This window comes from Corvus hawaiiensis, chromosome 12, assembly GCF_020740725.1.
Source record: "Corvus hawaiiensis isolate bCorHaw1 chromosome 12, bCorHaw1.pri.cur, whole genome shotgun sequence".
Lineage (NCBI taxonomy): Eukaryota > Metazoa > Chordata > Aves > Passeriformes > Corvidae > Corvus > Corvus hawaiiensis.
Window position 1 is genome coordinate 14,816,584 of NC_063224.1, and position 15,894 is coordinate 14,832,477.

General features: G+C 40.2%; 1 long non-coding RNA gene across 1 annotated transcript; it reads right to left on the reverse strand.

The window, feature by feature from the left end:
- Positions 1–3,636: 3,636 nt before the first annotated feature.
- Positions 3,637–15,719, reverse strand: LOC125332139. Its single transcript, XR_007206368.1, has 2 exons — positions 15,565–15,719; positions 3,637–6,352 (listed from the first exon to the last, which is right to left on the reverse strand). It is a non-coding gene; the product is annotated as an uncharacterized LOC125332139 (long non-coding RNA).
- Between the last annotated feature and the right edge of the window lie 175 nt (positions 15,720–15,894).

A 15,894-nucleotide genomic window follows, 5' to 3' on the forward strand; every position in this document is an offset into this window, starting at 1 on the left:
AAAAATACAGGCTGGTGCTTTGGAACAGAGCTAGCTAGCACTATCCAAGCAAGCTGCTAAAGGTACTTTAGGCACGATCATACCTGCAAATGGAATAACCTATCTCCTGCTCTTTTAGCCTCTTTTACAGTAGTCATTTATGCTTGTTTTTTACTTCCTCAGCAATCTAATTCACTAATTGTGTTTACTGGTACAGAGTAGTCATTTTGTGACCTTTTCAGAAAAAACCTACAGCAATCTGAATGTAAAAGTCAGTGTCCTGAAATTAGCTAACATGTTTATATGTTATAGCATGGATGAACACTGATGTGGAAATAAAAACCTGGGTAAAAAATAGCTACACAAAATACCTGCAGGATTCCCAGAGAGGAGCAAAAAACCCTCCCATTTCCTACAGCCACTCTTTTGCAGAATGGATCTAAAATAGTGCATCTGAGGTTTTGTCAAAACTCCAATTAAAGGGCATACATAAAGTAGACAAATGTCAAAATCAGATCTAAAATGCATATTGCAAATTCAGTTAAGGAACAAAACATTTGAGTATTTGAAGGTGCCTAGAACAACATCAGTGATAAATTTCCATACTTGGTACTATTCAGTGGTGTGCAAGATGTGTCCTGGTGCTTCTGGAGTCTGAGAATACTAAGGGTTCAGCTGTGTGTAATTCTGGCCCCCAACACACATTACTTTTGGAGACACACAGTAAGTGCAAAGAAGCTGATTTCAGTCCCATGAGAGCCAAGGGCCCTTGGCTGACTTCACTTCCAACCTTACACCCAACTCCACAGGTGCTGAATGAGAGCCCCAGTTTCACAAAGGAACACAGAATAATTCTCTCCAGCATTCCTGGAGATGAGTTCTGATAATGTGGCAGGCAGGAGGGGAACTTGCAGTCAGCCGGGTAGTAGAGTGGAAGAGGCCAGCTTGTACAGATTACATTACCTGATTATCTTTTCTCATGTGCTAAGTTGGAGGCAAAAAGATGAAAAGGCAAGTTTGAATCATTCTCTACAATGATGGACCAGATTTGAAGCTTCCAGAAGTAACTGCAAATACTCAAACAAGTTAAAATGGGATTTTCAAACTTACACAGTTAAGCACATTTTAATACTGTCTCTTGGGTCACCTCTCAGTATCACTTGCAACCACAAAGGTGTCACCCTTTGGGATCACATAATGCCTATGTAGCTGCAACAGGGTTCTCTGAAGAACTAAGCTAAATGAAGAGTAGGGCAGTGTTTATGTAACATTTATATTGTCCTTTAACATGAGCTAGACTTTGGAAACAAAATGAACTGGAAACTCTTTGCAAACTACAAAGGGACCTTTTGCTGGCTGTCTGCAGCCCTCATCTTGGGAACCACTGCCTTAAAGATGTCACAAATGACTGTGTCAGGAGTAAAATGATGTGCATGCAAAACCAGTAATGGGCATGAACAGCTAATGCTGAATGGCTGTACCGACCACAGTGTGCGTACACACAATCACAGGAGGCAAGTGCCGCTGGAGGAGAGGGCACTGTCCAGGCAGATGACTGAATGTTACAAAGGGAAAGAACTGGGCAGCCCTTTCTCTGAGGTAAGTTACAGAAGATTCTTTATTCTTCCCTAAGCAGACAAGCATTAAGTTCTCAAAGTCTGTTGGAAAGACTCACAGCAGGATGTGCCAATTCAGTCAATACCATGGAACAATAAAAGGCCAAGACTTTGCTGCAGTTAGAATGAACAACTGTCCAAAATTTCTGTCAAACAGTAGCTGTGTCTCTTTGCTAGCATTTGAGATGTGTGTAAAATGTTAAGGATACATCCACAGCCATCATCATTACTCTCTTTTTTCAGCCAATATTCCCATCATACCTCAGAGGTGACGAAAGGAAATACTGAGTCCAAACCTGAGACCAGAGTGTCATGAAAGCAAGAAATTATGCAATCTATTGAAGAGATTTTCTTCAGAAAGATCACAGGTCTCATGCTTTAGTCATGGCCCGTTCCTTTGCTAGCAGGTTCACTGCGAGCTGAGTGATTTCTTTCACGTAAGCTGCTCACGATGACTACAAAAACCTCCAGGATTACAGTGCACAAACAATGGGAGAAAAGCTGCTTCAAATAATACACCCAGACAATGGAGTTGCCATTATGGTAGCAATGCAAAATATAGACAGGGATTTAAATGAAACAGGTGATATCTGTATACTTTGGAGGGCTCACATGTGCCAAATTTGGCAGCATGAGTGTTCATACTGCTTGTTGCTCCACCTATTGAACAATGAGGCTAAACCCCATATGTGCAGGAGTTGGTAGAGCACAAGCAATTTTGCTAATCATGCTGCATGCAAAAGCAAAAAGACAAAGGAAACTAGTAATGCTTAGACTAGCATTGGGGAAATAATTAAGCATGAATGAAATATTGTATGTGGATTTGCAATGAATGTTCTTGGAAACAATTGTGCTGTTTCAGTTGTGCTGCTTTCCCCCCTAAGTTTCACAAAGTAATTTGCATGTCATTTAAATAAATACCATAAATTATTGCAAACTTTTTGTTTTTATTTACATAAAACAAAATACTCATTTCCATTATTGTTTGGATTACCTGACAAGAGTGAAATGCAGAGGTCTGAGAGGAAACTTGTCTCTCCCTAAAGTATTACAGATTTCTCATGCATGAGAGAACCAGAAAGCAGGACCCTATATTCAGCTTTGCCTTACATAGGCAAGGAATGCTCTGTATATGACACAGATACGGGATCAGATCTTCCAGTTGAGCCAAGCTGCAGCTCATTGGTTTCACTTTCTTTCAGTGTTATCCACACATCACCAATTTGATTTCACCTCTGATAAATATTTGCCTTCCTTCTTGACTATTTAATTACACTTCTTTGTCAGATTCCTTCTCAAACCTGCTTTCTCCTCTCACCCCATCATGGGGTCAACACCAGCCAGTTCAGAACTCTTGACAGTCTGTGTGCTTAGACAAACCAAATGACTGAAATATGGAAATCCAGGAAAAACTGAGTGGACGATAGCCTAAAAAGTTAGGAAGGTGCACACAGCTCTGCAGGATCATACGGAGCCTGATGGCAGTCAAAACTAAATACAGCTACCACCACCTGAAAAACCACAAGGCCTAACATTCTGCAAAAGGAGGAATTTAATACATAGCATAAATTTTAATATTCTGGCTATAAGAGAGTAAATGATGATTCGTGCTTCTGACCTATGAAATCTGCCTGCAGGTTTCTTCCACAATGCTTGTATTTGTATCTTGTTGCTCTCTCCAGTCTAAATGGGAACCCAACAGATATTCCTCACTCTTCTTACATAACCTTGGGCTGCTTTTCCCCATGTTGTTAAATATGTCAAACATTATAGATTGCAAGCCAGATAAACTCATTATACAGATGTTCTTTTCACAGAGGAGTAGCCTGTAGTCTCAATTTCTAAGGCTGTTTTTTGCTTTATAAACCCACTTCCCATCGTGGATACAAAGGCATTTAGGCATTTTCTTTCCTGGACTTTGCTTATTGGAGTCCTAAGATGTGTTTCACCACAAAGGAAATAAAATTGAGTGGGTGTAACTTCATGATTTCCAGATATCACTAGGGTGTGCTGTAGATCATGAAATTTCAGTAAAGCACCATTAACAGGAAAAATCTAGCTGCTATAATAAATATTTTAAATTAATTACAAACAGAGAAGCAGCTCTACACTGACTTGAATTCCTCTTAAATCAACATGCACACTCAAGAGACAATGTAACAACAATTTAAAATATTTTTGTACACAGGCTTGGTCAGCACTCCAGCAGAAAACTAGAGTCAGGCAGATAATTACACACCTGAACTGCACATAGGTAACTAGAATTCAATCATGCAGTCTGGTGGGAATTCAAAATATGGGACTAGAACCAATATCCATAACAAACCAGGTAACAAGCAATAACATTGTGGAAAACTTGCTCTGGAAAAAAAAAAAAAAAAGAAAAAAGAGTCTATATAAGTCACCAAAACTCACAAAGGTTAAGGCCTGGGGGTGCAGAGTGAGGGGATTAATTGTATTTATACAAATTAATTAATATAAACAATGGTACTGAAATTTCCAGTGAGGGTAACAGTAGGACTGAACCAAATTCATCACAGGAGACTGCACCTCTCAGGCATCAGCTCTTAGGGGGGGGCTCAAGGGGGCCCAGACACCAAAAGGGGGTCGCAGCCTCGGGAGGAAGGAAAGCATCAGCTCCCAGCTCTGGGCTTCTACCCACTTCCAGCCCCTGCAGCAGCTGGGAATCCTTGCTACAAACTACACCCAGCAGCTGCTCAGCACCTGGGAGGAAGCACCTTCCCACTCTTGCACGTCTAAACCTCAGCCTAGGAAAGAAACACCCTGGCTCCCCATCCTTCAGCACCTACCAGCTCCCAGTATAGTAATGGAGTGGTGGTGGGATCATGAACCCAGCACAGTGAGGATGCTGAATCAGAAGAGTTTTTAAGCACAGTTAACTTCAAGCATATATTTATGCTTGAAACCCCAGAGACTCAGATGCAAATTTAAAAAGAAGCACCTATTGAAATACAAACAAAAGCTTTACTGCTTTACTGCTGAGGCCCCAACTGTCAAGACATATCCAGAATGCCACAGGCAGTGGTAACAGCAAACAGAATTATCAAGTGATGCTTCCAAGCTCCATGAACTGAGCTTGGTAGTCTTACACCATGAACCACATATTCATTATTATAACAAATTGTATTACTATTTGTAGCATCTAGGGAACCCCAATCAGGGCTCTATTGTGTGACAGACTGTACAAGCACAGAAAAATAGGATGGTTTTTATAATGAGTACATCACAAGCCCCACTACCATAATTAACATTGATTAGCATCGATGCAAACAGCATGGGAAGACAAAGATTGAGCCAGTTTGGAAGCTGAGGTACTCTCTCATCCTTTAAGGTGGCTCCTTTGGTTCCCAACTGCAGAACAGAGGGGAGGCTGTTTCAGTGGGGAAGGCTGCAGTCCCCAGCGCTCCCAGGAGCACATTCTAGGACATGGGATTCAAAGAGGCATCTTTGTCACTTACTAATCCAGTTTCTATCGCAGGCAACCACACGGCAACACCACCACCAATTCTGATAAACAAGGACAGTTGCCAGCCTCTTACTTATTCCACGGAGCAGAAAAGAGCCCAAAAAGCCAAATCCACTTAAAACAAAATCTCAAAATAGTGACCTTAGTGGACATGGGATGTGTAGCTGCATGTAATAAACTTCCTGCAAAAAAACAGCCCTTGCTAGATCTGTAACTGTCATACGCATCTTCTCATCCCAGGTCCATGGCATCTTTCCAGATCTGCCTTAGGTACTAATGCAGTTTTTCTTTTCTAACTGTAGGAAAGAGTCAACAGCTCTGTAATGCCAGCAAAAAATGGATAGTGTGAAATTATAGGGTTGAATAGGTTGATTGTGTTAATGAAATTATCTTCACTAACCAAACAAGATTCCAGACCCAAAACCTTCCTATGAACCCTCCTCTCCCCAAAAATGTTTCTGCACTTCTTTTACTGCATAAACTAATAAAATCCAGACACCTGCAATTTTACTCCTGCATTCAGCACCATGGAAAATACATCCACAGGAAATATATTCACACTAGAAATTTTGTTCAGTTCCCCATGCCATAACCTAACTTGTAGTCTGCTGTCTCTTCAGACTTACTGCTTGTTTCAAGAATCCTCATATGCATTAAACTGAACATGTATGTAAATATTTGCAGGACTAAACTGTAGCCACAATTTCAAATGCAATCAGGATATGTTTTGCTCAGTTGTAGTTAGGGTCCAGTGTTTTGCTATTTTTTTGCTGTTCTAGTGAAGTTTCTTAATTTGTTTTTCTTCTAAGTTACTTCCTACAATTTCACTCACAGGGAAATGAAACATAATTCTATAAAGCCTAAAAATAAACTCAGATCTGCTAAAAAATTCATCATTTCACTCCCAGGCTTCCACCAGCTGGGCTTGTCTGCTTTAGGTTTGACACCCCTGAGAGCTACAAACATGACTTACAAAGATGAGCAAGTTTACATGAGAATGATGAAAAGATCAATTTTTTTTAATCTTTGCTTTGCCAAAATACCATCCGGGGCACTTATTACTTGAAGACATTTATTTTTGGCAATTTCTCACTCCCTTTTAATACCGTACTTATGTTATTTGCAAATTTGGAGAGGTAATATCCAAGTCCATATTCTGCTTTACGTGTACTTCTTTCAGGTTTGCTCATTACATTCGTTAAACTATTTAATTCTCAAGGATCTACTGGAGATACAGTGAAGACCCCCTGAACACCAGTTAAGAATAAACCTGTAATGAGAATAAATTACACACGCATATCAATTGCTACAAGTCCTGTAAGGAGTGAGACCTTTCTCCATAAACATCTGCTGCAAAATTAAATCTGATACATTAATAAAAGCCCTCCCCACCCAAACCCAACAATGGATGTGTAACAGTTACCCTATCAGTTAAAAGAATAAACCTTTTAAATAAATAAATTTGCACTTCACCAATTTATGTCACTGTGGTACTTAAGGCGAAACCTTTTAAAGGAATAGATTTACTGTGCACACAGATCTCCACTGGGTATGTGTAATTATGCAAAGGAAAGGCATTACTTTTAAAGTGGATGAATGGCTGATACTTTTTGATTTACTGCTAGAAACAGAAAAATGGTAATGGCATGAAATAAGCATTTGCAAAACCGTTTTGGCAGATGGAAAATGTTTGATTTACCTAGGGCATCTATCAGGTTCTATATTTTAGATCAAAGTAGATAAATGGAAAGGCAAATGGATATTTGGAAAAAAAATCTACTGCTTTTCTGTCAGCCCTGCAAGTAAGTTAAATGTTTGAATGAGGAAAAAGCCCAAGGCTCTTCGGATGGAAGGAAATCATGATTCATCACTGCTCTGGCAACTACAGCTTTCTGTATTTACCTGAAAAGGTGACATGGAAGTCATTGTCACTTCCTCATTCTCGGCTTGATTCTGAGAGGTGATTTTAAAGGCAGCTGGCAGAACTCAGCATTTTCACCCGACACTTGAAGTAGATAATACATACCCTGGGTCATATTTTCATCTCAACCCCAAATGGTTTGCTCTCCTTTTCTCTCCTTTTCTCTCCTTTTCTGGTTTGAATTCCCATTGGTGAAGAAATTATGTTCTAGTTAAGACACACAGATGCAAAATCAAAACTTGCTGCCTTCCCAGATCCTTTAGAAATCTATGCCATAGGAAAGCACCCTGAAGGTAGGGTAAGGCTTACTACACAATTACCTCTAACAAGTCAGGAAGCTGAAGAACCTGAAAAATCAGCTTCTTCCTATAGCAGAATTCTCCCTAGAGATTCCCAGTAAAAAGCATGATTTCTGATTGTGTTATGATCCTGTTCTGAACTCTTCCTACACTGAAATGTGTCCCCAGGAGCTGTGCAGTAGAAGTGCTGTGTCCAACCCTCAAAGCACCAGCAGCCCAGTGGTACGTGCGCTGCACAGATGGTCTGAACATGCAGAGTTAATCCAAAATGTTTGGGTCACATCCAATTTGTAGTGCTTGTGGAAATCCACAGGAGGGCACATGCACAGGACTCCCAACCACATCAGGTTCAGTGTGAGTGTGCACACCACGTGCAGGGGCATTTCCAGGGAGGGTCAGGTTTGCTCTGCAGCACACAGTAGGAGCTTGTGTGCTGAGAAAGGGCTGGGATTACTTGATACCTGGAAATCCTAACAAACACATAATCCGTGCACATAACCTCTTGACAAAATGTCTGGTGTGGGAAGGACACGTCTGGAGAAATTCAGCATGTGTCCCTCTGCCTGATCCATCAAGAAATGATGGAGAGTAGGGTATGGCCTGCCTCTCCAGCTCTCTCCACAGCATTATGAACATGTGCAGCAAATCCATCAGCTACTTCTGCATGCATTTATTCTGTGAAAGGGCTGACCAGCTCTTGAAAGGCCAAAGAGCAATCAAAACTCACATCTTTTGCCTAGACAGGTAAAAAGCCAGCAGGGCTTATAATTACACAGGGAGTTGGCTGCTCTCTAGGATGCAAAACAAGCAGGTATCTGGTCCTGCTGACTTATATAGCCTCCATTTCTAACTTGGTAGCTTATCTTTGATCACGGAAATACTGGAACAGGTTACCCAGAGAGGCTCTGGAAACACCATCCTTACATTCAAAACCTGTCTGGACAAGATCCTGAGCAACCTGTTCTTGCTTACCATGCTTTGAGCTGGTGGGTCAGACTAGATGTTCCTTCCAATGTCTACTGTTCTCTAATTCTGTGGTGAAGAACTTTCCCTTCAGTTTCATAGATGCACATCCCTTCTAAAAAGCAACTGATTGATCCCACCTCTGCCATAAGCCATGGTTATCACTGTCTATAGAGTTCAAAGACACTGTATTTGTGGAGCAGGCCAAATCTTCTGCAGTGACCAACCAAAAATGACCAAAAAATATGAAGTTTCACGAACAGGAGACCAAGATGGATGATGCTGGCCCTCTGCTGCATTCCAATACCTGTGACTGCTGAACAACCCTTATACAAAAGGCTTTACATGCACAGCTCCACAGATGAGCAGGAAGCCAACACATCTTCACACCAGGCTCAGCAGGCAGCACCCAGACCTTTTGTGCCCATATGCCCTTCAATCTCCCCTCCTCTCTCCCCAAGCTTATCTTTAGTTATGTCTCTCTGAAATAACAACCCCACTGTACAGACTTTCACATACATAAACTCCTAAAATCACGACTCATGACTGTAAGGCCACCAAAGGCAGGATGCTTGGACACCTGTAAGTCAAAGTACCCTGGTGAGCAGAAGATTTGTGCATATCCAGGGCTGCCTGAAAATTTTACACTTTGTCTGTAGAAAAAGCTCCCATGCAAGGAATAAAGTAAGTGTTAAAATATTGAGCCAGAAGTAAGGCCAGACCATATTTCTCCTCCTGTAATAAATCAGCACTATATGTATATATTAAATCCAATCCCTTGATGTGTCCAGTTTCAGTAATAAAAACTTAGTGAGCAGGGCAAAAGTTATTGGGTGGAGATCGATATTCTTGCTTGTTGTCCTTGATTGGCAATAATGTGATGCTTTCTCCTTGACTGTAAGAGGTGCTTTTGTGATTTGGGAGCATAAAGAAATTCTGTACTTGACAGATTTATACAGTAGGAATACGCTAATGTCCTTTGACCCGCTTAAGAATAAATATGACCTACCAAATTGTCATTTTTATGGGTATTTACAACTGAGGCACTTTGTAAACCTTAGAACTAATATTTCCCAAAGGAAATCTGTGCTCTCGAATCTTGATAAATTATTGAAAAATACAAGCCACTACCAGCCCTACAAATTTTCTCTTCTATTTCTCCTATATTTGGTTACATAGGAGTTGTCAAAGGAGACTGGACCACTGATCGATTTCACCAGGTACGCTGCTGCAGCCATGGTTAAGGATTCAGAGGAATCCCATAATATTTTTGGCTATTTGATCAAGGTAGTGAAAAAAAAAAAAAAAATCCTAAAACTTGGAGGTGTTCAGTGCATGACTGAAATATTAGTTATAGGATTCTTTAAACTCTCAGTTACTGTTAGAAGAGTACTACAAACTGTAATTTCCACAGCCCAAATGCCACCAGCTGCATTGGCTCTCATAAATGCTTCAGCTGATAAACAAATAACACAAGGAGTAGAATAAGCCAGCCCATTCACCCAGATGCCAGTGCTCACAGCCTTGCGGGTGTAGTGCAGATATTCCTTAAATTCAGTAATTGTTGCTAACCAACATCCCTAGCTCCTTAACTCTGCAGGCCAAGGGACCAGAAACCTTCATTTGATAGCTGCATTTCAGCTCCACTTCACCTCACCTCCCCACCCACTTGCCATACAAATTTTTTCCAACGTATTTATACTGTCCCTTCCCACAAAGGCTTTCAGGAAAGACAAACTAACTTCCCACAAAGATGGGAACTAGTGAACTGAGGACCTCTGCCCTTCAGAATCCTCCTCTGAAGAGGAAGATGATAGCACATGACCATGTATCTATAGCTTAGGTCTTAAGGAAAGAGAAGTTTTTGACACAAAACTGATTATTAACAGTGTCATCCATACCAGAGTAGTTCAAAGCTATTTCCTTTTATCCTTATTTGCCATCTGAAAATTGGCAAAGAGTCAGCACTGCTCAGGACAGTATCTAAGATGAGACTTATTACCGCAGGCCTGGTTCCTACGGCATATCACCTTGTCCTGCAGCCATAGGGAGGAGGAGGAGGAGAAGATCCAACAGGCAGGAATTGTGCAGCAATATTGATTTATTTAATTATTTTACTAACCTTTTATAGACTTTTTCTTCATAGTCTAGTTGGACAAAGGACCAGCCACCCCTTGGGGGTGATTGGCCAAAATCCTAAAACATCCATTATCAAAATATTTTCTACTATACCATAAACAAGACTTTCCACGGTTGCAGGTGGCTTGGTTGTTTACATTCCCTGCTACCTCTTCTGTGAGAGAGAAAAGTCTCTCATGGACTTAGAAAAATAACAAGAAAATCCTTGCTAACAGCATTTTTGTACCTACAGAGACTTACAGAAGCTTGTTTCACCTCTTGGTTACATCCCTGCACAACAGTACAGAAGCTTTCAAAGACTTCGAACACATCAGATTTTGACTAAAGCATCATGACGTGGCACTCAGCTCTACTGTTACTCCATTTCTAAGGGCAGCTGCTTTTCTATTTTTCTTTGCGCATCTGTGGACAACAAAATCTTTTCTCTCTCACAAGAATGTCTTCATTAAGTCAGTTTCTGCCTTCAGCTTATTCTTGTGCATACTATAATCTGTGTATATGCACAAGAAAGGCTTGAGAAGCAGACTGAAAAAACAGGAAGCTGGAATAAACAATGAGGCAGGAACTGTGGGAAACTTAAGCATCTTTTCTTGCCCTTTTTGTGCTGCCTTCCTTTTCATCTTTGTTTACTGCTGAATTTGGGATTCCTCCTACATTTGTATGAAACATGGTTTCAAACTTCTCTGGTTTGTGACCCCTTTCTGACAGCAGTATGACATAGCACACCTAACACAGTGACCAGGCACAAAATCAAACAATTCTGAGTTCAACTACTGTCCTGAACACTGGATTTCATATCAGATTTGCCAAATCTAGATACGTAACTTTTTTATACACTTAACTTACATTTTTACACTTAATGTTGTTCACTAAGCAATAAAGAAGTCCTAAATACCCGCCAAATCAGCAGCTCCTACTCCCTACACTGGATATTCCCTCTTCCTTTGCACAGGTAGTAGGACAGAGGGAGAAACTGCATTTTAATATAATAAAAACCCCAAGTAACCCACGCCCCAAACAGCATCTCTGTCCCATTCATCACTCATTTTTAAAGGAGTGACATCCTTTTAAAAAGAAATTATGAAACACTCACATTTGCTGGCTGACACTGAATTTACTTCATGAAACAATGAAAATTCGAGTGACAGGAAAGAGAGGAGTTAAACATAGATACAGAGTAGTAGCTTCAGCCCAAATCAGCAAAATCCCTTTTTAACACCTTTAAAAATACCTATTTAAGATGATCAAATTTTTTAATCAAGATAATTACCCTCACACATCTTTTCCTACCCTTGAGTGTTTAACAAGAAACATCTTAGGCTCTCCTTAGCTCTACTACTTCTAAAGCTTCTAACTGTAAGCAAAGAAACAGATTATGTTGTGAATTGCAATCTTTTTGCCTCATGTGAAAGGCTTTCTGTTTGCACTGCAGAAAGACCTTTTTCTACCTTAAATTATCTTTGCTTTTAAATATTAGGGTGAAAAGGCCTCTACTACTCTTGAGATTTCACTAGAAACCATCTGGCCTTTTAGTTTGGCTGCACCAGGAGAGGTTTAGGTTGGATATTAAGAAAAACATCTTCACTGCAAGGTGGTCAATTCTACTGCACACCATGGCATTACAGCCCACAAAACCAGGATTTCAGCCCAGTTCTCCACCCTTCTGAAAAATACCTCCTTTAGGTCACAGAGATGAGCACTGCAAATGCAGAAGAAAAAAGCCACAGTCAGTTCTATTCCTAAACTCAACTTCCCAGCACAGCAAACACTAACTGGATGTCAGGACAGAATAAGGAAGTAAGTGAAGGTTTAATTTAAGTCACCTTTGAAGGCTTCTTTTTGAAGATACATACATCTAAATCTGCTCTTGAACCAAAGAGCTTTGAATTCCATGCCTGGATTTCTCTATAGGCAGCATTTCCCATACTGCCATAACTACCTTGCAAAGCCAGCTTTCACTAAAGAAAAAATGTCTCCCTAAGCACAAATACAGCAGAGACAATCTTGGAAACACAACCTAGGTGCAAATTCACAAAGTCTCAACTGAAGAGGCTGCATACAACCTGAAACTACAGCAAACAAGCCCATTCACTTCTCCCAGGAGAGCCGTGCAATGTAGCAACTTGTCATGGACTTCAAGATTCTGCTAGAGCCAAATATTTTGGTTTCATTTGCCCTTCCTGCTCTGCCAGGACCTGCCTGTGAGTTCTCACATTCCTCAGTCTCCCCACAGTGAGTGTGCTGGGATAGGTGTGGGAAACAAGAACTGGACTCCAACTTGTGATCAAGGAGTATGTGGAGTCAAAATAATGGATGAAAGTACAGCCTAGCAGTTGGATCAGTTGCCACAACGGCACTAAACAAAATCTTACAAGTTTATATATTTTCAGCACCAAAACAGCTAAAAACCCATTCGTCCTACAAAGTTCACATCAAAACACTTGTTCTGTGGATGGAATGAGAATTTATGAAGCTTTATACATTGCTTTAGACCACTGTTATTAGCACTCAATTTTATTTATCTATAATTTCACTAACTCCATCTTACTATGTATCTTTCCTGTTCTAAAGGTGATACTGAATCTTCATGTAAAATCACTTTTCTACACAAATGGACACTTACATTCTGTGCTGGTTCATAGGTTAACAGCAGGATCCACCTGTGAAGTTTGGGTGGGCAATTACCATTACATTTTCACAACCTATTGTTATTTTTCTTTCTGCTCAGCACAGAACAGACACAAGTAAGAACAGTAACTATGCAAGCACAAAACCTGAGAGAAAGAAGAGATCCAACAAGAAATGGAGGCCACTATCTGACATTTTAAAAGGGCAAATCGAAAGCAATCAACACCCAACGAAACGCTCAGTGTAAGATAAGGTGATAGCCTAGGATATACTTAGGGTGGTGTAATGAGGCTAACAAGTGCTGTGTGTTTTAATGTAAATTAACACAAGAAAATCTCTTCACATATTTAAGTGATGCACTTCAAGTTAATTAATACATATTTAATAGAAGTCTTCTTGAACAGCTGTTATTTACTTCTGGAGTTTCTACACATTAGCACTGCCTGCTTTGTTCTGCTCTGAAGTTGTTCATGCTCCAAAGTACTTTAACAACTTGGGCTGTATAAAAATTGAACAGTCTTCCCAAAAGAGTCAGCCCTTCTGATAACTTAATATTTTCACGTTAAATATTCAAACACTTGCTGAACAAAAGGTCAAATTCTACTTACAGCATCTGTGTGAATCAGGCAAGCAGATGCTTAATGCTGCTAGACAAATACTTTTGGCACAAAGAATGATATAGAGCTGGTGATCAGTCACATTTTCAGGCTTGAAAATCAGCTTTCCTTTACTTCCGTTCCCTAAATTCTGCACTTACCTTTCATATGTAACAATACAGACCCAAGTTATGACCTGTTTCTTCCACAAGTGGTGGTATTCCTTACACAGAGGTGTGTTACATGAAATTCTGATAGTGAGAGTGCTGTCTACAGTATTCATTGCATGTTATGAGTATTACACCAACTCATTGAGGCTTCTGTATTGCACAACTACTGTGTGTAACACTACTGCCTTTAGAGCTTGCATGCAGCACTGAAGAAGTTCCCACTTACCCCCTCCTTTTATTCAGATGAAAACCCATTTAAGTTTCAGGCACTTCTGAGTTTTTAGGATGTAAGTAGAAACTAATTCAAGAAACACACTGGCAACTCAAAATTCTCACACTCAACAGTGTTGAATGCGACTTTTGACCACAGGCATCAGTTTCTCTGAAAACAACTATCACCACTGAACAACCCTTATCAGTGTATCCATTGTAGTTTTCAGCTGACTATTTAAGATTTTTACTCTTGTGGCACTAGAGCACCACTGCTCGTTGCTGCAGGTCAGCCTTTCAAGCTTACAGGTTTACTGAAAATAACTTCCAATGCTGGTAACAATTGTATTAGTGCACACCTGTTGGGACAACCTTCACTAAATCTTCTGTGCAATTCTGTATGGAAACAGACACAAAACCCTCCTAAAATGCACAAAGATCAAACGTATGTACTGATTTAAGCACACCGGTATTACTGGTATCTACGTGAATTTACCTTTTTTTAATTTAATATGGTGTTTTTCACAATACAGAGGACATAAAATAACATTCACTACTCAGGCTAAGAATTACAAGACTAAACCAGATCATTTCTTTACCTGGCAAAAATGCTGTCTGTGTGGAAGACACATTCTAAAAGCATCTTCACGATCCTTAAGTAATTCTGCACTGCCTCTACCAGCAGCCTGGAGTGAGAGCTGCAGATGCAAAGACTGATGAAGATGACCTCAATTCCTCCCTCCCCACTCCGAGTGTGGCTGGTACAAGATGGGTTAGGTTCCAGCCAGAATCCAGCTTACACCTGCAAGGCCACAGGGGCGCTCCTGCTGTCCTGGGTTGGGACACAGGTGCTGGTTCTGAGGGAAGCACAGCCACACACAGATTTAAAGTACCTGTGTAAATGTGGACTTTGACAAAGCAGTGCCTGGCACAACAACCAGGCACCTGAAAGGATTTCTATGCACTGAAGCTGTGCCAGTGTATTTAGGAGAAAAAGGGAGAAAAGCCATGGCTGTCACAGGGTCTAAAGAACCTCTTTTCCAGCAGGTCAACACACCAAAGACATTTCATTGCTTTTGACGAGACTCACATGGGAAGCAGACCAGTCCAGAAAAAAGAAACCTCAGAAGACAATCTCATACTGTGACATTCTGGAATCACCATTACATTAACAAAACTAAGTATCTTGAAAATCTCTTTGTCCTTGGAAGGGGGATGATCTTTTGCTCAGAAAAGAATGGGTGCTCTGCCAGCTGCCACAAACCCCACGTTTGTATGCTTGCTTTGATATCCACAATTTACCTTTCATCAGCAGAAGCCTGATGTGTACATGTCAAGGGAAGAGAGAGCTCCCAGACGACATCCCAGTTGCAAGGAATGAAAACACATGCCCACATTTTGTGCAGCCATGACATAACAGGTATTCCTTGGGTTCTTTTGTGATTCCTTAGAGCTAAACAATCAAATTCAAGGAGAATCTCTTACAACACACCCAGTGAGACTGTAATTTAATTTTTCCTCTACACTTCACAAGAAAAATAAAAATCTGTGTTTACCTGTGGCTTTGGTAGAAAGGTTTCTATTGTAATTATATCTTGTGTATTCCAAGAAAGTTTTCTACATCACTAATACTAGTCTGGAGAGGTACAAAGCTGCAGGTGCTTGCTGAAAAATAATAATCCTTTATTAAAATTTCCAATTTTTGCAAAAGCATTTTGACTACATTCCAAATCTACTTAAAATGTAACTAAATATTTACATTTATTCTATAATAAGTATTGTAAGTAAATCAATACCCCAGTTATCTTAAATTTTTGTGTGGTTTTACAAAAATGTAGCAATTGTATAAATGCACAATTCTAATGAAAAAATAATGATCTTGAACT